General features: G+C 41.8%; 1 pseudogene; it reads right to left on the reverse strand.

The window, feature by feature from the left end:
* Nucleotides 1–547: 547 nt before the first annotated feature.
* On the reverse strand, nt 548–6,556 carry LOC139014492 (phosphorylated adapter RNA export protein-like; annotated as a pseudogene).
* Between the last annotated feature and the right edge of the window lie 19,841 nt (nt 6,557–26,397).

Raw genomic sequence — 26,397 nt, forward strand, 5'->3', positions numbered from 1 at the left:
TCTGCTATTTATTTACTCCTGGACAAACAAATAAGTGCAAAGAGTCATCAATATCAACCTATCTGAATTTTAATCATTATCCTTCAAATAGCCTAAAACTTCTGAGAACAAAAACTAAACTTGGATGCATTTGTAAAAAAAATAGTTTAACTACTTATGTGTCTTATTAGGATCTTTTAATGGAATGTTTTGAAACTGGTCATAATTCACTGCAAAGATAAATCAGAAAAAGAAAACAAACTTTTGAATAGCATGTTATAATGACCTGCACAAATTTGATTATCAACTAGTTACAATTAGCACATGCAACAGATTGAGAAATTAAATCCTCTGCTATATACTTTAAAGTGTTTTGTCAGCCTTGAGAAAATTCTAAATGTTTCTATCAATGGCATTAATCTCGCCACATACTCAATTTTATTTAAAACAAGAAAACAGGTCTTTCTCTCCAGATTTTCCTGTTTATCAGTGCAAAGTAAAATGAAGCCATTCAGTAGAAATGATTTATTACGATATTATTTTTAAAAGGTTTATTCCTCAAAATGTACTAAAAAATGTCCAAATCATGAGAATGATCAACCTCGATGGCCTCCTCTCCATCCAGCTTTGTGCTTCCTGTGACTCATCAAAAGAGGCCAAGGTGTCATTCGTGTTACTTGCAAAAAGTTTCTCTTAATGTATCATCATCTTCTTGAAAATTTAGACTTTTAACAGCTCTTATTTCAATTTTTCCCCCAACGGCTGTGTTCTCCTCTTCCTAGCAGCTTTTTTCAATTTTCATATTCCTTTCGATTTTCAATGTAGAAAATGTCCTTTCTTAATTTGTTCCTCACTGGTACCAGGAGTGCTTTTCAGGAGATTCAGGAAAACTCCACTTGTTGTTCTTCTTCAACTACCATTCTGGAAAGCATATAAATGAGATCTGCAAAACCATTCTATGGAGTAAATCAAGCTGCCTGTGATCTGGCCCAGCCAGAGGAGTGCTCCTGCTGCCATTCATTATAAAAAGGCCACCATTTGTTCAACTTCAGTAGTTTCCATCAGAAGTTGCCTTTTGGTTCCCAATTATACTCGCTCCTCAGGCTATCAGATCTTTCTTTGGTTCCTGCAACCTGAAAGTAATTTCATCAGCCACTTCTCCTGAGAATCCGCCTCTGTGATCTCACAGCAGCCTTTATAGTTCATTTCTAGTCTGTCCCCTCGTCTGTCTTTGCCAGGTCATTTCCATTTGAGATGACCTCATCCATTTTCCTCTTCCTTTGAGCCTTTTTTTTTTCTTTTTGCCACCTCACATATATTCATCTAGCTCTTTGTCTAATTCTTTTGTATGTTCTTGAGACACCCTCTTAAATTTCTGAGCAAATAATTGTAGGTCTCGGATTGTCTGCTTTTGTCAATAGTGCCTTCCATTTCCAGGATACCAAGTTCAGCGGCCACTGCATCTTGATTCTGCTCCTAGGGGTTGTGATCTTCTCTCCAGCGACAGGCAACAGGTGGTTTCTGGCTGCTCTGGCCAAACTGAAAAGGCTCTGGTTTGGGAAGGGGGTTAAAACATTTTTGTTGTCTGCATTTCCAGAGAGTCATCATCATCTGCATCAAAAAAGAAAACCTCTCTTCACTTGATCCACACCTTTAACAGGCACATAATGTGATCCTGCTCACAGGCTGCTGCACTGTCCCCACCTAGTGCTTCCGGCAGCCTGTGGCTGGGTAGGACCATCACTTGGGAATCCAAGTCCGAAAGCTGTCCATCTTCCACGTCGCCCGCCTCCTGCATCCTGCATCATGTTCCTGCGGGCGGCAAGCTGGGCTGGACAATTTTAAATATTTTGAAATACAATGTTTTGTTTCTTCCATTCCAGTTGTTATACTTTTAATTTATTTTTCTTGAGTTAATTCACTGGCTAAGACTTCCAGTACAATACTGAGTACCAGGGAAGAGATACGACATTCTTGTTTTGCCGTTTTACAGATGCTTTTTTATCAGGTTAGGCAAGTGCCTAGTTTGCTTACAGCTTTTAATAATGAATAAATTTGTAATTTTATCAAACGCTTTTCTTTCATCTATTGAGATAATCACATGGTGTTTATCCTTTAATTTGTTAAGAGATTTTCTAATGTTAAATCTTCTTATATTCTTGGGGTAAAACCAAGTTGGTCATAACATTGCCTTGAACTTGGCTTGACAAGCTTTTGTTTAGGATTTTCCAAATAAGTTCATGGGTGAAATTAGTCAATAATGTTCCTTTGTAACAGTCTTTGCCTGGTTTTGGTGTCAAAGTTTACTCACATTATAAAATTAATTTGGAAGTGTTCCCTATTTTTCTACTGTCTGGAGAGTTTGGAATAAGATTAGAACTATCTATTACTTGAATGCTTACTAAAACTCCACTTTAAAAGCATCAGAGTCTATATTCTTTAGTTTGTTTTTTGTTGTTTTTTTGTTAATCCTCATCCGAGGATATTTTTCCATTGATTTTTTTTTTAAGAGAGTAGAAGAGAGAGGGAAAGAGAGAAACATCAATGTGAGAGAAACACATCAATTGGTTGCCTTCTGCACATGCCCCAATCAGGGAAGGAGCTTGCAAACAAGGTACATGCCCTTGACCAGAATCGAACCCAGGACCCTTTGGTCTGCAGGCTGATGTTCTATCCACTGAGTACAAACCAGCTAGGGCAGAGTCTAGTATATTCTTGAAGGAAAATTTTAAACTGCTCATTCGGTTTTTTCAAGGGGTAGTTATAGAATACCGATGCTTTCTATTTCCTCTATAGTCCATTTTATTAAGTGGTATTTTTAAAGGAATTTATCTATTTCATATCTGTTTTTAAATGTATTATTTAAAGAATTACTCCTAATAAACTGTTTCTATATTTTAAATTTTTCCTATATCTGTAGTTTTCCCTTTTATTTCTATTATTTAATTTTGTTCTTTGCCAGAAGTTTGACTATTAATATTTTCAAAGAACCAACTTTTGGTTTTGTTAATGCTCTCTCTTGTATCTTTTCTAGATAATGAATTTCTATTTTTATACCAATTGTTTCCTTCCTTCTGCTTCTTTGGATTTATTTTGCTGTTCTTTGTAATTCTTAAGTTGCATGCTCAGTTAATGAAGTTCTAGCCTTTCTCCTTTTCTAATATAAGCATTTAAAATATTGACTTTCATTAAGTTATAACTACAAATTTTAATGTGTGATTTTTTTGTTTTAGTTTAATTTTTTAAAAAAATCTCTTCTAATTGCCATTATGGTTTCTTCTTTGTTCTATACATTGTTTGCATATTTCATTTAGAGACATTTAAAAATATGTAAACACCGGAGGGTGAAAGGGGAGGCACACACTGAGTTCCAAACACTGAACCGGATGCTTTGTCAGGACAACAGACCCAGGGCTTGATACCCAGTGAGTGCCGAGACCAAGGGACATAGTGACACTGAGAAGGAGGAAGGGCAGAAACAGAAAATTGATGTTTAATATATGATGATTAAGTTTGGTGCCAATCCTGCCAATGAGTAGCTGCACCCTGTATCCTTACTTATAAAGAAAAATAATAACAACAACAGCCAAGTGTTTTTCATATGTATCCTTTAGCTACTTTATTGTCCTTGAGCAGTGGTAATTCTTTTTGTTTTTATAGGTGAGGAAAAAACATGCTTTAAAACATCATGTGATTATTATTGTGTAGTAAAAAATGTAACACTGCTCAGAGAGATGTTTAGACTTGGCTATACACTAGAGCAAAAATAGTTTTTTCAACAAATGGGGGTCGAACAACTTGGCATCTACATGCAGGAACAAAATAAATCAATCTGGACACAGACCTTACACCCTTCACAAAATTAACTCAAAGTGATCACAGACCTAACTGTAAAATGCAAAATTATAAAACTCCTAGAAAGTAACAAAGGAGAAAATCTAGATGGTTTTGGCAATAATGTTTTAGATACAACACCAAGGCACTATCCATGAAAGAAAGAACTGATAAGCTGGATTTCACTAAAATTAAATTTTTGTGCTCTGCAAAGCATACTGTCATGAGAATAAGGAGATAAGCCACAGGCTAAGAGGAAATATTTGCAAATGACATATCTGATAAAGTGCTGTTACCCAAAATATACAAAGAACTTTTAAAACTCAACAATTTAAAAACAAAGAACTCAAAAAAAAAAAGTGGGCAGACATTAACAGGCACCTCACCAAAGAAGATATACAGATGGCAAATAAGCATATGAAAAGATGCTCCACATTAAATGTCATCAGGGAAATGCAAATAAAAACAGCAATGAGATATCACAGGACACCTATGAGAATGGCCTACATCTACAACACTAGCACCCAGTGCTGGGGAGGCTGTGAAGCAGCAGGAGTCCTCATTCACTCTGGAGGGCATGCAAAACCGTACAGCCACTTTGGAAGACAGTGTAGCAGTTTCTCACAAAACGAAACATTCTTCCCATATGACCCAGTGGTCATGCTCCTTAGCGCTTACCCAAAAAAGATGAAACATTAAGTCCACACTAAAGAAACTGCACACAGCTGTTTATACAGCTTTATTCATAACGGTCCAAACTTGGAAGCAACCAAGATGTCCTTCCGTAGGTGAATGGATGAACTGTGGCATATCCAGACAATGGAATATTATTCAGTGCTAAAAGGAAATGAGCCATCAGGCCATGAAAAGACATGGAAGAAACTTAAGTGTATATTAGTGAGTGACAGGAGCTTATCTGAAAAAGCTATGTCCTGTCTGATTACAATTATATGATGTTCTGGGAAAGACAGAACTACGGAGACAGTGAAAAGATCAGTGGTTGCCAGCGATTATAAGAGGGATGAGTAAGCAGGACCCGGAGAATTGTTAAGGCAGTAAAACTATTTTAGGACACCATAATGATGGATACATGTTATTACACATTTGTCAAAGCCATAGAATGTACAACACAGGAGTGGAGCCTAATGTAAACTAAGGACCCTGAGTGACAATAATGCGTCACTGTAAGTTCATCATAATGTAGGTAACATACAAGCACTTATCTGGTACAGGATTTTGATAGTCGGGAGACTGCGAGTATGTGGGGGCAGAAGTTACATGGGAAATCTCTGTATCCTCCACTCAGTTGTGCTGTGCTGTGAACCTAAAACGGCTCTAAAAAATAAAGTCTATTACACACACACACACACACACACACACACACACTGGACAGACCTCCTTTTAAGATCTGTCTCTCTGAGGCCTGTCCCTCCTGAGACCCCCAAAAGAGGCAACCTTTAAACTTAAATGAAGAAGTCAAGGGTCTCTCTGGATGGATCTCCCCAAACAACAACACCAAAAAGCCTTTCTTGGCCTCTTTTTTGGTCCTAAAAACCTTGCATGTGAGCTTCCCGCACTCTACAGAACATCTGATGAGATGCAAAGGCCTGGGAAGGGAGCCTCAGGGTCATTACCCCTCTGTGTGCATGAGTTTGTCAGAGTCTTCTGAGAGCACAGAGGAGGGAGAGACACAGATCTGAAAAGGGGCTTCAGACCCAGGGTACACAACACTCAGCACAGAAAACCTTTGACTCGCCAAGGCTAATTCTCTAGGTCTCAGCTTGCCACTCTCAGATAAGGCACTGCCCTCCAGGTCTCAGATCTGCACATTGACATTGGCTTTCTGTGGAAATGCTTCATTCTTATGGGGCGGTTGTAGGCAGCACGCCAGCCTGTGCAGGGTCAAGTTTGGAAAATACACAGTCTTTTTGTGATTTTAAAGCCACACTCCATAAGGGCTGTCTACCCTGCTCACGTGTATCTAGTTCCAAACATGAATCCTCCCCACCCAACTCCTCCGCACTGTGAGGCCACGGGTTGTCATTGGCAGTGAGAAGTCTGGGAAAAGTTGTCAAAGTCACTGGCGGGAAGAAGGGGTCATTGGTTATGGCGAAAAAGACAAATAAGAAAGGAAATGGGTCTCTCTTGCTGTAAATCCCATTGGAAGGGATTTGAGGACCAAATCCAGAACCCCGTGGAGCTCATTCCTTGTGCATTATGGTGGGACCAGCTGCCACCCCCAGCCTTCCACTTGAGTTGGCCTGCAGACTTGTTTGTTCTGGCTCAGAACCTCCAGTCCACTTTGTCAGCCGCCCCCAAGTCTGAACTGGCAGAGCAGAGTGTGGGCACGAGTTCTATCTTTGGAAGTTCTTCCTCTCTCTCACCACTAAAAATAAACCATCCCAGCTATCCAATGTGTTTGCAACAGACCCTCCCAGTGACCCCACTCCTACAACCAAGGAATATAAAGATGAACTATTGAGTGGGACATGGCTCTCCGGCCACTGACTCATTCTCTCCCACAACTCACTCCTCTCTGTTCAAGACTTCTTGGAAACACTTGATTTCAGGTAAAAGTTATGAGGTTGTTAAGCCATGTGTGGTGTGAAATGACAACGATGGCCCTTTGTTGCCACCTACAATTTGGGGTTCAAAAATATGAGTAACTAGGGAGGAATAAAAGCCAGAATCAGTGGGAAAAAGCAGAGCAGTCTTTTCTCAAGAAACAGGGAACAAGGGCCATTATAATAGGGATGGAAATAAAGGAAATCAATTCACTGTGACCTTGAATCATGCTCATGAGTGATGACTTCTTCCTGTGGTCAACTGTCCTAAGAATTACTTGAGTGGATGTGACTCATTTCTGCAAACTTGTCTAACCTGAGGTTTTAATTTTAGACCAGGGATCCAAGTTAAATATTTCATGTGAACAGACCAAAAATAGAAGATGAAGAAAAAAATGGGGAAAAAAAAGAAAACCCTTTATTAGACAATTTATAATGCATATTCAGCCAACATTCATGGAATGCCAAAGATAAACCAGGCACTATGCTCCAGATAGTGCCACGTCCACTAAGAGCCCCCACCCCACCATGCCATTCAAACTCATGCCATCTTGGTTTCCTTATGCTCTGCAAGGAGACTACTGGTTCACTTATACATGCAAAGTTGTCCCTGAATGGGCTTACCTGCCGTAAAAGGCCTTTTGGCCTAATTCCAAAGAAAGGAATTTCTCAAGGTGATATAGCCCCAGGTGGGCTGGGTAGGAGAGAGATTAGGGACGTGCCTGCATGTGGTCAGTCCTACCTGGAAAGTGCTGTGGAGCCTGTTTTAGCCCACCTCTCTGGGAGAGCTTGTCCAAGATCCTATCGTCCATGATGTGATAGTATTCTCCTCTCTTGTCCTGCCCTACTTTGGACAAGGCAGTAGTCGTACTCTTGGGTTCTGAACCATTGTCTTTCCTCCTCCTACTCCTGACTCTAAGAGCAGCTCACAGTGTGGTTTGGGAAGCTGTGGCACCTCATGGGGTAGGGATGGACCCACCTTTGCCTTTCTCCAAACCTTCTGTTTCCATGCCCACACTGGGGCATCCATCCCTGTGGGAATGACAACTCCCCATAGTCTCTCCATAATGGGGAGAGAATGAGACCTGGAGTCTGGCCTGCCAGAACCTCCTCACAGTTCCAGAGGCTCTAGTCTTAACTGCTAGGACTTGATGAACAAGTTTTATTCTTTTTCTTTTCTAAAATTTTATGTTGTAACCTTAGAACTTTATGCTGAGTCCAGCCTAATTTGATCTTGGTGAGCTTTCAGTTGGGGGCATTGTGATGGGCCATAACCTCCATGGGAGAGCAACCCCTCACTTCTCCTTGCCTGTCCAGGGACAAGAAAGCCAAATGCTGGGAAATGCCATTTCCACCCTGGTACCAGTTTACTTCCTGACCCTAAAAGTCTCCATTGGAATCAGCTCCTGCTCAGCCCCCAGAGCAAAATGCAGCAAGGCTCCTGCAAACTGACTAATGTTACCTGGGCCAGACAGGTTTCTCAGCGACTAATTTTACCCACTCACTCACTTGGGGTTTTAGACAAATTTCAAGGTCTAGCCAATTCTCTTGTAGCCTACGACATGCAGCCTATAAATCCCACTGAAATTCAGGTCCTAGTTATAGTGTGAACTCAATCCTATAAAGTACAATTGTTTATTAAACCCAAATGAATCTCCCCACATCTGAGTGAGGCCAGTGAGCAGGAAATACAAAGGCAGAAATAGTTTGGTTGGAAGTCACTGTTGATTCTTCTGGTTGGACAAAGATATGAACTAAGAACTTTTGTATATAATTCAGGGTAAGATCTAGGTGGCTGCTCATGGCTCCATACGCAAGTTGTATCTGGGCATGAGGGAAGAGAATTCTTTAATTTTACTCCTACCATGTGCTAGGAACTATATTTATCACTGAAAACAACCCCATTTTATACCCATGATAAAACTGACCCCAAAAGGGTCAAGAAATTGCCTGTGTTGCCAAAACCGGTTTGGCTCAGTGGATAGAGCGTCGGCCTGCGGACTGAAAGGTCCCGGGTTCGATTCCGGTCAAGGGCATGTACCTGGGTTGCGGGCACATCCCCCGTGGGAGATGTGCAGGAGGCAGCTGGTGGATGTTTCCCTCCCATCGATGTTTCTAACTATCTCTCTCCCTTCCTCTCTGTAAAAAATCAATAAAATATATTAAAAAAAAAAAAAAGAAAGAAATTGCCTGTGGATCCAAGTGTCAGATCCAGGTTTAAAGACAGGTCAGACCCAACCCTTGTGCTTGCTCTGTTGCCATAACTAGATGTCTGAGATGCATGAACTGTGGTGAAGGTGCAGCAAAGCTGTGGGTATCACTAGCTTTGACTCCAGGGCCTTAAACCTCCTTTTTTATGATCTTGGACACTAACTAGCAGTTTAGATCTCACAGCCTCATGGTCATTCCATCATGTGAGATGAAACACATGGGATGGCATTTCAAACCATGACAGATGAAAGGAGTCAGAGCCTCCATTATTTCTCCTCACATTGGGATTCCCCATCACTTCTCTGAGGATTTGGGGAGACCCTTGTCCATTCTGAGGTTACACTACCCCTCTCTGGGGCCTTCGGGGACTCTGGAATTAAACTGGTTTGTCCCTGAGTTAAGGCATTTGAGGGTCTTCCAATCATGCCTCTAATCTCTAGTAAGCTTGGTATCCATAGAAGGGGAAACATCCCCCTGCCCCAGACTGGACTCTCATTCTCTCTTACTTTTTTACTCCTCCTGTATCTCCTCAATAATTCCCATCCCATCCATCCATCTGATCACTCTAGAACCTTTCTTCCATTGTAAACAACAATCCCCTATCCTAAACTACCTGCAGGATGCTCCCCAAGGACCCCAATTCTCCCCAGTCTTCAGTGGGGGCTCCTCTTTTTTCCACACCTGCATGTCTATCTCAATTGGTGGCTCAACTATAGAACTTTTGTTGAATTGTTCTGTAAGCAAATCCCTCAATTTTCTTGCACACTCATTCTTCTGCCTCAGTTATCCTACAGAAAGTTCATTAACATACCACTGAGTCTTTCTCCTGACCCCCTTTAGTCCTCTGTCATTGAGTAGAAACACCTTCTCTGATGTCTGCATCTCTTAGGTCTACAGCACTCTGCCTCCCCTCTGGTTAATTTCATCTACCACCTCCAGGCCCTGCCCTTATTCTCCGATCACTTGGCCTCCAGCCTATGGTTCCTCCTCTCCACACAGTTTGCTAACAAGATCCCAATGTTCAGAACGTGGCTTCTCCTCACACTTTGTGTTTAAATCTTAGTCCTTGCTCTCTCACTCACTTCTACTTCATCTCAGCCTTTCACTTCCAGATCCAAGCCCTGAATCTTTGTTCCACTCATCTTAAATGTCAATATCCCATTCACTGGTACTGATGAACTGTCCTCCTCCTCTGGTTCCCACCACTCCTCTTCTTCTACCTCAGAGAGGTCCCATCCCTTAACATACCCTCCCCAAGGTACCTATTTATCAGCTGAAGCCTGGCCTGTTTTCTTTCCCCCCCAGACTTAACACTTTCGCTGAATTGTTCTATAAGCAAACTCATCATATTCCTTGCACACTCATTCTTCTGCCTCACCTGTCCTGCAAAATGTTCATCCAAGATTAAGACTTGACTCTACTTTCTCCACTTATGATGCCAAAGTTGCTGAAGAAAACTAACCATTAGAAATTTAAATTCTCCACACTTAGCTTGGCATTAGGTGCCCTGAATTAAGCAAGTCTGTCCCACTGTCCTCAATAACTATTCTAACCTTTGTCCTCATAAAGTCTCTACTCAATTCTTTCCCCCACTTCTCACTCTCAGCAAATAACCCTGTTTTCTACATTATGGCGAAAAATAGGTCATCAGACATGAACCCCAACTTTCTGCGCCCCCCTCTTACACACTTATCGACATCCCCAGGCATCCTCTCTCTCCTGTAAAGGCCAGACCCTCAAGCCAGTCATCCTCTTTTCCTTACACTTTCCACTTGTCTTTCTCTACTGGCACTGTAAACAACCTGACATCCTAAACAATAATGTTTATTTTAAGTTGCCCTCTCTCAGCTCAGTAACCTCCCTCCTTTTTTACTCATCTACACCTCCCAAAAGACTTGTTGCTGCTTTACCCACAAAACAGAGCCAGACTTACCCCAATTATCCTCCCACAAAAGTTACATGTTACCTCTATTCTATGTTCAGTCCTAATCTTTCTGGATTTCTTTACTTCTTTAGCACTTCCTCCTCCCTGAAATGCTCTGTTCCCTTCCCTTACATATCACTGCACTTCTCTGCTATCTTTCTGGCCCTGCCTTCTCTATTTTGGGGGCTTCTCTTCTCCTGCCTGCCCCTTGAAGATCAACCTATACCCACTGCTCTTGATCTACAATGATCTTATCCTTTTTCAGTTTCAACTGTTTCCCATTTACTGATAATGCCCAGATTCATCTCTCCAGTCCAAACCCTCATCAACTCACAGCAGACTCACAGTCACTGAACATTTCCACTTGGATGTCCCATGAGCACCTTGAATTCACAGATTTGAAATGGTTCTACTCTTCCCTCCCCCGAAACTGCTCCTTGTTCTAGAGCAGTGGTTCTCAACCTTCCCAATGCCAAGACCCTTTAATACAGTTCCTCATGTTGTGGTGACCCCCAACCATAAAATTATTTTCGTTGCTACTTCATAACTGTAATTTTGCTACTGTTATGAATCATAATGTAAATATCTGATATGCAGGACATATTTTCATTGTTACAAATTGAACATTATTAAAGCATAGTGATTAATCACAAAAACAATATGTAATTATATATGTGTTTTCTGATGGTCTTAGGTGACCCCTGTGAAAGGGTCGTTCGACCCCCTAAGGGGTCGCGACCCACAGGTTGAGAACCGCTGTTCTAGAGTGTCTATCTCAATTGGAGGCTTCATTACATTCATTCAACAAATGAGAAATGCAAGAATCATCTCTGAACCCTTAATATTCGCAACTCTCCACATCTGTTCTCTGACTCCACTCTACTGATTTAACTTCCTCAAATTCATTCTAATAAGCAGTACATGAAGGTGTTTAAACATTTATGGGATTTTCAAATATAGCACAGTTACCTCCTCAGTAAACTAAAAAAATCTCATATCCCTAACTAGAAAAAGTACAAAATAACATTTTCAAGATGATATTAGGTGGTTTTTTTCTAAATGTAAAGAAGAGATCAAACCTACAAGAAGCAACATTCAAAGTTGCATCCTAGATACAAAAAAAGTCACACAATTACCAAGAAGTTAATAAAACCAGATGCAAAGTTAGTCATAAATATGATGCTCATAAAGGGAGTAGAATGAGGTTTTACTAAGTGTCATCTTGGATATCATTTTGGTTTATAATGTGAGAGGTGAATTTCTCTCACCTGTGTGTGTGCCAGCTGACATTTTATTTTTATGTTGGGATCAAAACAACAGGGCACACACAGAGCATAAATATGTTCCAGTGTTTTTTTAAAATGTGTTTTTATTGGTTTCAGAGAACTGAAGGGAAAGGAGAGAAAGGTAGAAACATCAATGGTGAGAGAGAATCATCTATTGGCTGTCTCCTGCATGCCCCTGACTGGGGATCAAGTACACATCCTAAGCATGAGCCCTGACCGGGACCTCCTGGTTCATGGGTCAATGCTCAACCACTGAGCAACACTGGCAGAGCTAAATCCACTCCTTGAAAGCATATATATATATATATATATATATATATATATATGCTTAAATAATATTTCATTCCCTTTATCCTTGTAAATGCAGGCTATAAGAGATTTTCCGTATAGTAAATGATTATTTTGCAAGCCATGATATCAACTAGAATCAGTCAACTGTGTAGCAAGACAAGGCATGGCCACACAAAGAATGCCCTTGAATGATTGGCCTTGACTGAGTGGTGAGTTAGGATCTCCTTGTCTGTACTCCCATGAGTCCCAGGCTTGTCTCTATCATTGCGTTAATCACACGAAATTAGAATTCTGTGTGTCTGTTCCTTTATTAGAAGTTGAGCTTTTAGAGGTTAGGTCATTGTCTGCCACATAGTAGGTGCTCAATAATAATTGCTGAATGAATGAACAAGGGCATCAGTTAATCAGGGCCCAAGGAATTAAAAGCAAGATTTGCTTATTTCCTCAGAAGCTAAAAACTGGAGGCATTTTTCACACTTTCCTGGGTAACATGTCTCATGTCATGTCCAATCCCCCAAAGAGAATTTAAACCACAACATATTGGGGGAAAGCTGATGATCAAAGTGAGCAGACTCTTGTCTGGACACAAATAATTCACAAGAAACAGAACTGTGGCAGTTCAAAAACCTCAGTCTCAGACTAGAGTTTGGGCCATTTGTTTCTAGATCTTGAGCATTTTGCCTGGGAGTCATCACTTCCTTCCATCATTTAATAGACACAGAACATTTATAGCCAGAAAGAGCCCAGGAGATCATATAATGGACCGGCCCCTCATTTTATGAGCGATGGACATTCAGGTAAAGCCACATCTACCCTGAGGCATTTTGATGTGGTTCAAAGAATGGACTATTACACTTTCATATCAAGAAAACTTTTCCCAATAACACAAACCACTGTAGATGCCCTCGTGATGGCCTGGGGCGCATCAAGGACAGGAGGAGCAAGCGGACACGGCTCAGGGAGGTCTGCAGTGAACACGCACAGAACAAAGTTTTCTATGCTGTTGGGACATTTTCCTTAAGAAGCTTTATGGTTTTAGTTTTTACATTTTAGGTCTATAATTAATCTGGAATTAATTTTTTTTCATAAGGTCTGAGGTAGAATTTGATGTCTTTTTCCATATACCTGTCCAGTTGTTCCAGGACTATTTATTGAAAAGACTTTCCATGTACCATTGAATTGCTTTCCTGTCTTTGTTGAAAATTAAATAACTATATAAGTGAGAGTCTATTTCTGAGCTCTTTCTTCTATTCCATAGATTGCTTTGTCAATCCTTTTGTCAATAGCACCCGGTCTTTTTTTTTTTTTTTTTTTTTTTTAATTAAATCTTTATTGTTCAGATTATTACATTTGTTCCTCTTTTTTCCCCCCATAACTCCCCTCCTTCCAGCTCCCACCCCACCCTCCACCCTCACTCCCCACCCACTGTGTTCATCCATAGGTGCATGATTTTTGTCCAGTCACTTCCCGCATCTCCCACACCCCTTTTCCCCCCAAGAATAGTCAGTCTATTCCCTTTCTATGTCCCTGATTCTATTATAATCACCAGTTCATTCTGTACATCAGGTTATTTATTCACTTGATTCTTAGATTCATTTGTTGATAGATGCATGTTTGTTGTTCATAATTTGTATCTTTACCTTTTTCTTCTTCTTCCTCTTCTTAAAGGATACCTTTCAGCATTTCATATAATACTGGTTTGGCGGTGATGAACTCCTTTAGCTTTTCCTTATCTGTGAAGCTCTTTATCTGACCTTCAATTCTGAATGATAGCTTTGCTGGATAAAGTAATCTTGGTTGTAGGTTCTTGGTATTCAGCACTTTGAATATTTCTTGCCATTCCCTTCTGGCCTGCAAAGTTTCTGTTGAGAAATCAGCTGACAGTCGTATGGGTATTCCCTTGTAGGTAATTGAGCCTCTTTCTCTTGCTGCTTTTAAGATTTTCTCTTTGTCTTTTGCTCTTGGCATTTTAATGATGATGTGTCTTGGTGTGGTCCTCTTTGGATTCCTTTTGTTTGGGGTTCTCTGCGCTTCTTGGACCTGTAAGTCCATTTCTTTATCCAGATGGGGGAAGTTTTCTGCCATTATTTCTTGAAATAGGTTTTCAATATCTTGCTGTCTCTCATCTTCTGGCACTCCAATAATTCTGATATTAGTCCGCTTAAAGCTGTCCCAGAGGCTCCTTACACTATCTTCACACTTTCGGATTCTTTTTTCATTTTGCTTTTCCAATTGGGTGTTTTTTGTCGAATCTTTGGTTTGATTCTTGTGCTCCTCTGGTCTGCTATTGGGTATAATATTCTTTATTTCAGTCCGTGTATGCTTACTTTCTAATTTCTTTATCGTAGCATCGAGGGTCTCATTAGTTTTCGTGAGGTTCTGCACAAATTTATGGCAAGCCCTCAAAATTGCGATTCTTAGCTCCATATCCTCCATTTCTGTCATGTTTTTTTGTCTCCGCATCTTTTATGCTTTCTTGGTGTATCCCCTTGTGGTCTCTGTGCGCAGTCTTGTTCTAGCCAAGCCTTAATTGTTGTAGTTAACACTAGAGGGGTTTGACCACCAGGCCGACTGGCTATAGGAATCAGCTGTATGGAAAACGTCTGCCTTCTGGGGAGGCGCTAATCCAGCCTTTGCCTGAGGCGATCGGCAAATGGCTGTGCGCAGGGTTTGGGCGGGGCGGGATCAACAGGGCGGGCGGAGGGAGCAGTTGTGGCCACGCTCAGTCCCGTTCCCAGAGGCTCTGCTTCTCAGAACCCCGGCAGCCGCTGCAAACTTCGGAGAGAAAGCTGCCCTCAGGTTCCAACTGATGCCGGATAATCCCGCTTCTCCCGTTTGAGTCTGGGTCCCTAGAGACTCGCCCGGATCTGGAGCCCAGAGTCTGAGACTCACTCCCGACCGAAAACGACAACCGCGCCCTCAGCCACCAGCCCGCTTTGCGCGCGCACCTCGGTACCTTTGTATTTTCCACACTGCGCCGCCTCTGAGCCTCGATTTGCTGTTCTCTTTCCTTCTAGTTGTAGAGTCTCTCTTCAGCCAGCCTTCCTGTGGTTCTGGGTGATGTCCGTTCAGTCTTTTAGTTGTATTTTTGAAATGGTTGTTTGCGGCAGCGGTCTCCGGTGTTTACCTACGCCGCCATCTTGGTCTCCTCTCACCCGGTCTTGATTATCGTAGCTTCATAGTTAGTCATGAAGTTGTGTAGGGTAAGTTCTTCACTTTGTCTTTCTCTTTCAAGATTGCTTTGATATTCTAGGCCCTTTGATTTTCCATTTCCATTTTAAAATCAGCTTGGAAGGGAAAGTAACCCTACTGGGATTATAACTGAATGATGCAGCATTTCTGTGAGCATTTCAGGCTCCTGCTCCTAATTTTCAGCCACACATTTAGTTAATGGTGAAACTGAGACCTAAAGGAAGTCATGTGACTTTCCTGGGGACACCAGGTACATCTGGATAACAGTTTTTCCATGTATCCCAACCCCCAGCCTTTTTACTTGATTCCTCCTAGCACTGTGTCCAACAAATATGCAGCATTATCTTGGAACAACACCCGTGGGGATAAAAAACTGTAGCTGACAAAAGCCTGAGTCAGATCTACCTTTTCTACTCACTGAATTGTTTTCCTATAGGGAAAAAACTGTCATTAGTTTTCAAAATGACAAAGTCTTATCTTGTCTCCATGGTAACCCATCTTCTGAAGGCATCTTGACTGGCCTCTTTCTTGAAATAGCTTTTCTTTCAAACTTTCCCGGACTGAAAAGCAGAGCCTGGCTGCTCATTCTGAAGTCCACTGGAGGATGTCAGCACATGAGAGAACAAGGGGTTATGTCTTAAGATTTCACTTACAAGGGGACCTGTTTGGGAGAGGAGAGTATCTTGGACACTCCAGGGAGGCTAGGGACAGCTGGGGTTAACCTCTCAGAATTTTGAATGTAGGCTGAATGCTGATGTGCATTTGTTCAAACTCTTAATTCTTGCCCTCAAGGACCATTCGGTCTACTTAAATAATTAGGACAAAAAGAAAGCAAGCCAAATTGTCATATGGAGACATGTCCCTTCCTGCAGGAAATCCCGGAGCCTTTGATAGGTAGATCTGCCTTGTGGCTCCCAAGAAAGAGCATGGCATGTAGAATATTCCAAACTTAACTGACCATAGAACTGATTTAATAGAATGTTATTACTTGTATTATTCTTTTTCAGGAACCTTGACATCCCTGAGTGAAAGAGTCATCTCTTTTAATAAATTCCATAGGCTGAACACTTGTTTATATTCATTAAATAATCTTTATTAATACTTTGAAACAACTCACAATATTACCTCCACTCAGTTCTGCCCCAAAGGCCCACAATGACCCTTAATTGGTGTGTATTTTAATAATATTGTCCTACAGGCCTGTGTCCCTTGACATCAAATATTTACTTGAAGACATAGAATAATAGTATATCAAACATGTCCTAGATGTTTAGACAACTGCCTTATATCCTAGCTAGAAGTAATGTAGGCTAGAGCAGAAATTAGACCATGAAGGATGAGAGAGGCCCTCTCCAAAGGACCCAGGGGGCAGTGGGTTTGGGAGATCATGCAGGCATCTACTGAGGAAGACCTAAGAGACCTCAAGGTTGAGCCCAAGAGGACATATCCATTTTACATGATCTAGAAGCTAGAAGAAGAGACCTTGTCTTTTTTGGTGTTGAGTTTTAGAAGTTCTTTATAAAGTTTGGATATTAACCCCTTACCATATGTATCAGTGGTGAATATTTTCTCCCATTCAGTGGATTGTCTATTCATTTTGTTGATGCTTTCCTTTGCTGTGCAAAAACATTTTAGTTTGATGTAGTCCCATTGGCTTATTTTTTCTTTTGTTTCCCTTGCCTGAGGAGATATATCAAAAAACCAAACCAGCCCTAACCGGTTTGGCTCAGTGGATAGAGCTTCGGCCTGCGGACTGAAGGGTCACAGGTTCGATTCCGGCCAAGGGCATGTACCTTGGTTGTGGGCACATCCGCAGTAGGGGGTGTGCAGGAGGCAGCTGATTGATGTTTCTCTCTCATCGATGTTTCTAGCTCTCTATCCCCTCTCCCTTCCTCTGTAAAAAACAATAAAATATATTCTTTTAAAAAAACCCAAACCAAACATTGCTACTAGAAAGGTCTGAGATTTTACTGCCTATGTAGTCTTCTAGAATTTTTATGGTTTCAAGTCTAACATTTAAATCTTTAATCCATTTTGAATTTATTCTTGTGTATGGTGTAAGATGGTGGTCTAGTTTCTTTCCTTTGGTTTTTTTTTCATGTGTCTGTCCAATTTTCCCAACACCATTTATTGAATAGACTATCTTTACCCCATTGTACTTGCCTCCTTTGTCAAATATTAATTGACCATAAAAGCGTGGATTTATTTCTGGGCTCTCTATTCTGTTCCATTTATCTCAATGTCTGTTTTTATGCTAGTACCATGCTGCCTTGATTACTATGGCCTTGTAACATAGTTTGATATCAGGTAGCATGATTCCTAAAACTGTTCTTCTTTCTCAAGATTGCTGTGGCTATTTGGGGTCTTTTGTGGTTCCATATAAATTTTTGGGATATTTACTCTAGTTCTGTGATACACCATTGGTATCTTGACAGGAATTGTATTGAATCTATAGATTGCTTTGGGTAAACATTTTAATGATGCTAATTCTTCCTACCCACTAACAAGGATAGAACACTTATTTGTATCTTCTTCCATTTATTTTTCAGTATCTTAAAATTTTTCAAGTAAAGGTGTTTTACATCCTTGGTTAAATTTTTTAAATTTTTTCCTGTGTTTTTTTTTTTTAAATACAATTGTAAATGGGATTGTTTTCTTAGTTTCCCTTTCTGATAGTTCATTATTGGTGTATGAAGATGCAAGTGATTTCTGGATATTTATTTTGTATCCTGCTACTTTACTGAGTTCATATATCATTTCTAGTAGTTTTTTTGGTGGAATCTTTAGGGTTGTCTATAAACAGTATCATATCATCTGCCCTAAATTTGTTTTGCACCCTGCATGCCCCCACCATTGAACTTTTAAGAAAAATCAGTTGAGACCCCTGTCAAGTAAGAGGTAAAAAAAATCTTCATATAGCAAGAATAACTGATTCTCACATTTTATTTGACGCCTAAAAGAAAAATTAAACTTGTTAAGTTAGAAATATCCTCAGAGGCAGTTGAACTCTCTGGAGTCCCTGTCTGTTCACCCCAGCAGCCTTGTTTGAAACTGTCCACGACTCTGCTCCACTGGCCCTGCCCTGGCCCCTTGGCTTTCCCTCTGGTGCCGGGACATTCCCCATTTGTGTTCATCCTCGTGGGGAACAAGTTGAAACCCAAGTCTCTAATTCCACTTGACAACCTATCAGTATATTGAGGCCTTTCTTTGGAAACTACTCCTGGTCTTTAAAAAGGTGCCAAAATCTATTAACTCTCTGTAGGACCAGAATACGCCATCTGGGTTCTCTACCCTGGGAAGAAGCTTGCGTTATACACTTAGCACTTGCATTGGAGCTGCACATCCTGAATTCCTTCAGCCAATCTGATTTCCATCTGAGGAGGATCAGTTTGGGGTGTCTGAGCAGTTATCCCAGAGCCTGAGAACTCCCTTTGCTAAGGGCATCCCTTCCAGAGAGCCCTTCCTAACTATCCCAGCTCCACAGTGTTCCCTTCTCAGAACCCTTGTGAAATGTACTGAGTCCAGATGTGTCTTAGGCATTGACCTTCATCCCAACTCTTCATCTTTAGTGTGGACATGTGAGGAGGAGAATCAATTCACTCTAGAGTAATATATATATATATATATATATATATATATATATATATATGGTATTATTACCCCAACTCGCCACATCTTGCCTGTGGCAAACAATATAAATCAATCACTTGCTCTTTTCTATTGAACTCAGATATGATCTCAAAAATCCTTCTGCACAGTAATTGATAGGAGCTGGGTTCTAAGATGAAGTACATTTTTCATTCCTGTTCTAGAGATTAAAATGTGCTATAAGAATGTACTACAAAAGAGATAAAGGTTATGTGGTAATTTTGATGAGGGACAGATTGTTTTAATCATTTACTTAATTCATCAGATATTTATTGAGCATTTACTCTATGCCAGTCACTGTGCTCAACAGAGGAAGGTAGAAACACCCCATGAGCATAGAACAGGGGCTCAAATAAGATTGGGGAAGGGCCCTGGCCAGTTTGGTCCAGTGGTTGGAGTGTTTGCCCATGGACCAAAGGGTCACGAGTTCAATACCCATTCAAGAGCCCATACCTGGGGTTTCAGGTCCTTCCCTGCCCCCCACCCCAGTCAATGTGTCTCTCTCACATCGATGTCTCTCTTTCTCTCCCTTCTTCCTCCCTCCCTTTCATTCTCTCTGAAAATCAATGGAAAAAATACCCTTGGATGAGGATTAAAAAAAGAAAAAGATTGAGGGAAGGAGCCAGAGGAGGCTTCCTTGGACTTTTTTAAGGAAGAAAAGGAACTAGATAAATTTGGAAGCAGAGTGGGGGAGAGCATAGCCAACAGTAGGAACAATTTATTGTACAGGCACAGATGTACAACAGCTACCCAAGAGTTTTGATGACTAAAGTAAAGAACATCAGATAAAAACAACAGGAAATGAGTTTTTTATGTGTATTTCTCAGAACACTCATGTCAAAAATATAATGGGGGTGTGTTTAAGAAGATTCACGATACTGTGTCTGTGGAAGGGCTGTGGAGATGGCGGCATGCTGTAAAACAGAGCTACGAAGAGTGTGTCTGTGGACCAGCAGCAGCCGCTGGGAGCTGGTTAGAGATGCACATTCTCAGGTGCCAGCTCAGACCCCCTGAATCAGAAACTCTGAGGAGGAGCCTACAGATCTGGGGTTTAGCATGCCTTGTAGGAAGAATTGCTCCACAGTAACAGTGGATGCTGTTATAACCACTGAATGTCCCTCAGGGACCTTTACCACCCCAAACTGGATGCAGCATTTTCCCCGCTGCACTCAGCCTCAGCTCCTCCCGATTTACCTGACTCCATCCATCCCACACCACCCAGTATTTCAGACTCCACATTTGACACCTCACCCCTGACACACACACACACACACACACACACACATTGTATGACATATCCCAGCTACCCTCATGCCCTGGGAGCCTGTTAGTCTGACTACTAACCTGAAGCCAGTAGACACGGATAAAAGTCAAGTGATGGTGGGCAGAGTGAAGGAGGCCATGTCAACCTATTCAGCCAGATGGACCTTTTCCCCTCCGTCCCTCTCTGGGCGAGCATGGAGGGCCCAGGCTCCAAACTGGCCTGCCTGGGTTACTTCCTGGCTTCTCCTCTTTCTTACCGTGTGTCCTGGGGTGAGTTATTTACGATCTCTGTGCCTTCAGCTCTAAAACAGAAATTACAATGCTATTCATTTCATAGGTTGGTGTAGGAATGAAAGAGTTAATGTAGATAAAGTACTTCAAATAGGGCCTGGCTTACTACTACTACTACTACTACTACTACTACTACTACTACTACTATCAGCATTATAGTATTCACCTTTTGCAACAGTCCCCTGTCCTTCAATTTCTCTTCACTGCTCTTGGCCTTGCAACCTGGCCCACCAGACATTGTGAACGTCTTATGTTGAACACATCATTCCCCCTGTCAAAAGTCTTCAGTGGCACCTCTCCCTCGTTATTATTATTGATTTTAACCCCCACCCCTTTTTAAAGTAATGGAACCCTTTGCTTCTAATAGACTTACAGATAATAGTGGATCTTTTTTGATTAAAGTCATGGATGGGAAGGCCTTCCAGCACTCCCTTGCCCCCAAGAGACATCCCTATGGAACTCTGAAATCTATGGAATCCGGCACAGAAACATCTGGCCTAGGAAATCCAAACAGCAGTCAAGTTGCCCATTTGCTTCAAGATCACAGACTCCTCCCCTGAAAGGCAAATCACCATGTGCAACTGCACCTCACATCTTTGCTCGAGCTGCTCACCTGGTCCACTCATCAAGATGGCTTCAGTCTGAACTTCCCACCTAAACTGTCGGACTTCGCTCTGCTGTGTGTCCTCCTGGTCAGCCCAGTCCTGAGGGACCCTCCTTCCTCTTGACCCTGGTCTCCCTGTACTTTGTCAGACACCCTCCCGCAGGCAAGGAACAACAGACCCTGGGGAACCCTGAGAACAGAGGAACCCAGGAGGAGTTATTTGCAACTCAGAATGTTCTGGCCAGCTGCCCAGGCTTTGTTCTGGCTTCCGATGTTCTTTAGAATCTTCTCATTACATCACTAAAAGAAGCACAACTAAGCACTAATCTCTCCCTCTTTTTTTTTTTTAATAACTTTTATTGTGTTTTCTGATTATAAAAGTAATATATTGGAACAAATATATAAAATACAAAAAAAGTTATCAAAAAGAAAATAAAGATACACTGTAATGTTTCCACAGAGACAAGCATTGTTAATACTTTGGTATGTTTTCTTGAAGTATTTCTGTACAAATACATTCACATTCATTCTTGCTATTTGGATCATAATTACATGACTATAGGTTATATGCCATTGAAAAGTCTTCAAAAATAAAGTTTTTAATAGCAAAATAATATTCCTCCAATTGGATATACATTTACTCAATAAACAATAACTAACATATTGTTGTTGTTGTTGTTATTGTTAATCTTCACCCGAGGATATTTTTTTCCATTGAGTTTTAGAGTGGAAGGGAGGAGTAAAGAGGGAGGAGGGAAAAGAGAGAGAGAGAAACATTGATCTCACATCTATTGGTTGCCTTCTGCATGCACTCCAACTGGGTCCAGAGATTGAACCTGCAACTCAGGTATATGCCCTTGACTGCAAATCAAATCTGAAACCCTCTGGTGTGCAGGCCAATGCTTTAACTACTGAGCAACCCCAGTCAGGTATAAAAACATTTATTGAATACTGCATCAGCATGTGTTTGGTGCTGATATATACAGTAATGAATACACAGGATTTGGCCCAAGTAGCTAACAGTCCATAGTGGGAGGTATATTTTTAACAAATGGACATAAATATAAAATTACAAATTACATCAGGTTTAATAAGGGAACAGAATAGTATGCTATGAGAAAGCTTAGTCCAGAGAAAAAGCATAACCAAGATTAGAAGTACAGGTGAACGCTCTCTGAGGTAGTGACATTTCATTTGAGACCCAAAGATAAATAAAAGTTAGCAAAAAGGGTGGGAAGGAGAACAATTCTGACTGTCAGGTTTTGCTGCATTCCAATCATAATAGAAATCTCAGTGGCTTAAAACATTTACTTTTCTCACTCACAAGTCTTGGATTTGGCTGGGGTCTGGATGATCTTGGCTGGGCCCAGCTGGGCTTGGCTCCAGGCTGCAGGCTGGTGATGGGACTGCTCCAAGGGCCTCACGCAGAGCCAAACAGCTATGGAGACATGCTCTTCTCATGGTGGGTGATAGAAATAGATGAGGCTCTTCTCACGGTGGATGATAGAAGTACACAAACTTCTCAGCACATTTAAAGCCTCCGCTAGCATCAAGTCTGTTCACATTTATCAGTCAAAGCTCCAGGTATGAGGGCTGGAAAGCATGCCCTCTCTCCTCTGTGGAGACGTTCTAAAAAGGACACGGGTGGACACTTTATTACAAGGGCAGAGGGAAGACTTGAGAACAATAACACAATTTACCTCTTAGAACAAAAGAAAAAGCATGGAAAAGACTCGGAGTCAGGAAAGAACTAGGAGAAAGGCCACTGTGGCTGAAACACCCAGAGAGAGGAGAGGAGTCATAAATAATGACATTAGAGAAGCAGTGAGATGCTTTGTAGGCTGTTTTAAAATAAACTTAACTTTTATTATCACTGCATTAAAATGTCCAAACAAGAGAGTGATGAGGCAGATGATGTAGGTAGGCTCATGGAATACCATTTCTACTGAAATACTTAGTATCCAAGCCTTGCACGTACAAATAATTATGTGATACAGTTCTGGTCAATGAGATAAAAGCTTATATGTGACTAGAAGCCCCGTGCATGAAATTCGTGCATGGGGGAGGGGTTCCCCTCAGCCCAGCCTGCATCCTCTCCAATCCAGGACCCCTTGGGGGATGTCCAACTGCTGGTTTAGGCTGGATCCTGGGGATTGGGCCTAAACTGGTAGTTGGACAGCTCTCTCACAATCCAAGACCGCTGGCTCCTAACTGCTCACCTGCCTGCCTGCCTGATTGCCCCTAACTGCCCCCCTGCCAGCCTGGTCACCCCCAACTGCCACCTCCCGCCCCCACCCCCCGCCAGCCTGGTTGCCCCTAACTGCCCCCCTGCACCAGCCTGGTTGCCCCCAACTGCCTCCCGCCCCCCGCCGGCCTGGTTGCCCCCAACTAACCCCCCTGCCAGCCTGGTCGCACCACGCAACCTGCTGTTCAGTCATTTGGTCGTCCCTCACTAAGCCCCCTGCCGGCCTGGTCACCTCTCGCAGCCTGCTGGTCGTTATTGTTACTGTCACAGTGTCCCAGACAACTTGCATATTCCTCTATTATTGTTATAGATTAGAAGAGCGTCTGGGAAATCTTTGGATTTCCTTATAAGAAGGGAACTTAATTTTGACAGATTTGGTACTTTTCTCTTTTCTAACTTCCATCCTGGAATACAAATATGATGTGTGGAAGCACAGCAGTTATATTGTGACCATGAGGACAAATGATAAATGTAAGAATAGCAGAAATGTAGAAAGTAGCTGGGTCCTTCCTAACATTGTTCGGCTTCTGCATCAGCTCTGAACTGCCTTATCAGAACTTCTTCTCATATGATAAAAAAAATAAGCCTCTTTTTTTTTTTTCTTAAGCAACCATAAATTGGATTTTCCTTTACTTACCCCTGAATAAATTCTACACTGATACAAATTATATGATCCAATTTATGCTCTAAAGTAATCTGAGTATTGTTTTGTAAGAATGAATTTTATGAGGCAGGGAAGAGGAAAAGCCAGGAGATCAGTTAGAAAACTGTGGTAATAATTCAGGAGGAGATGAAGTTATCTTGGCTGCAGTAGAGCTAGAGATTAATGAATAGATTAGAGAAACATTTTTAAAGGAAAACGAATGTGATGATGGATTAGCTGCATGTCAGGGAGAGGAGAGATGATAGGCAGAATGATGAGACTGGGAATATGATGAGATACCATGCCCATGACTATGACCAAAGGGTTTTGCAGACATCATTGTGGTTTGTAGCTGAAAAGCCACCCCATGACAGAGAAGAGAGTATGTAGGAATGGACTTTTCCCACAGATATAGGGTTTAAGGTTGGAGTCTTCCAGAAGCAGAACCTGCACCAAGGATTGTGGTGGAGGCAGTTTACTTGGGAGATATTTCCAAGAAGCACCAGTAGGGAAGTGAGGAAGTAAAGTGAGGAAGGAAGGAAAATGAACAAATGGGTGCTACTATGAGCAACTGAGACTCTATCCTGTCAGGGGCCCTCTGAGGAATGGAATGTGTCCCACTCAAGCAGCAAAGAAGCTGGGTTATTTATCCACCAGCTCCTCCTGTCCATCATTTCATTGAAGGCACTCACTATTCCTGAGGGCGTCAGATCACCAGCACTTCTGAGCACACCCCCACACCCAGGGAATGCCCTCAGCTGCAGTCTTCAGGGCTTAAAGGGGAAACCATCAACATGGTTGTGGTGAGTGTCGAGAGAATGTAGAGAGCACCAACCGCATCTACTACATTTGGAAACAAAGTGCTCTCGTCAGCCTCCTGATGGGAAGTCTCTCCCAGCTGAGTGTAGTTCTCATGAGACTGAACCACTGGCCTAGCCAGAGGAGCTGAAAGCAAGATTTTCTCCTTCTACCCTCCCTCAGGCACTGCTGAGTCAAAGCTACATTTCAGCAATGAAGATGCACATTTGATTAATGTAAATGATGAATTCTGCTTGAGATAACTGCATTTGGGACTTCTCCCCTGTATTTCTGAGTCTCATGGGTGAGCAAACTATCAGTGCTGTGATAGTCTCATGTGTCCTCTTCAATCTCTTCTCTATAAAATGTGAGGCACGCTATAGCGTTGGGGTCAGATAAATCAGCTTGGACATCCTAAAGGAACTGTACCCAGTCCAGTGGAAGACAGCAAATTGTGGCTGCAGAAAGACAGATTGTATCCAGGCACATGAGTGAGAGCCCACAGTTGAGGCCAAAGTTAACATTTAACCAGGGTGATTTGGAATTTTAATTTTTGTGGAGTTCTTAATTTTATTTTCCATATCTTAGACTACATGTACAAGCAGATGTTTGAGTATTTGATAAAGGGAGGTTGAATTGGATCCGATTATTCAAGTTTAGAACAGTTTCCTATCGTCACCATCATAATATTAGAGTTTTTAAATCTATCATTTAAGCTCATTACATGACTTCAGCTCAGCTATTTTGAACAACAAGGCCTACTCTGAGATGGGAACACAGAAGGGAGTGAACTGTCAGTATAAGATGTAGGTCTTAGAGTTGATTTAGTTAATGTGCAGTACTGACGCATTTCAGAGCCTTTGGGGAAAAGAGCTAAATTGCCCACCTTAGTGTTTTATAAGATTTAAAGATTCTTTTGATGTCAGGATACAACAATGACAGTCGGAGAGATGGAAGGCAGAACTCTTTGTTACTTAGAGCTCCAAATGAAAGGCTTCCAGGCAGGGCCACACGCAGGGGGTTGCACCCCTGGCCAGGGTAATAGCAAGCTGGAGCTGCAAGGGGCAGTGTATGTATGAAAACCAGTGTAGGTTTAGCTCAGATCAGGTCTCTGTAAACTGGCTCATTGGAATAAGTTCTTGGGCTCTGGGTGTAGGGACTGTCCCTACTTGTCTGGGAGCTGGCCCCAGGGCAATTAGGGCTGCTACATAGTGGCCTAGAGTATGAGAGCCCTGCAAAGTAAGTGATTGAGAGTGTGAATTTAATTAGTGTTCAAAAAAGCTCAACTGACCAACTTCTAGCTGGGACTTCAAAACTAGGTCAGGACACCTAAAACAAACAAAGAAACAATGGCAACAACAACAAACAGACCTATATTTCTCCTTGGCCTCAGGACATGGGATGTGGCCATAGGACTGTGGCATTGAGTGCTCCCTAATAGACCATTCATTTCCTCCCCTAACGAGATGGCCACACCCCTGTTGACTATAAGTTTAGACCCGGTGAAAGGGGACAAAAATTGGGTATGTGAGAGGGAGCCATCTGCCTCCTGCTTTCCTATCTTCCTCCCAAGATGGGTCCTCGAGCTTGTGAAGAGACATTCTTGGGAAGAAGTCTCCTGCCC

This window comes from Myotis yumanensis, unplaced genomic scaffold (assembly GCF_028538775.1).
Source record: "Myotis yumanensis isolate MYYU_CA2020_CCGP unplaced genomic scaffold, mMyoYum1.0.hap1 SCAF_7, whole genome shotgun sequence".
Taxonomy (NCBI): Eukaryota; Metazoa; Chordata; class Mammalia; order Chiroptera; family Vespertilionidae; genus Myotis; species Myotis yumanensis.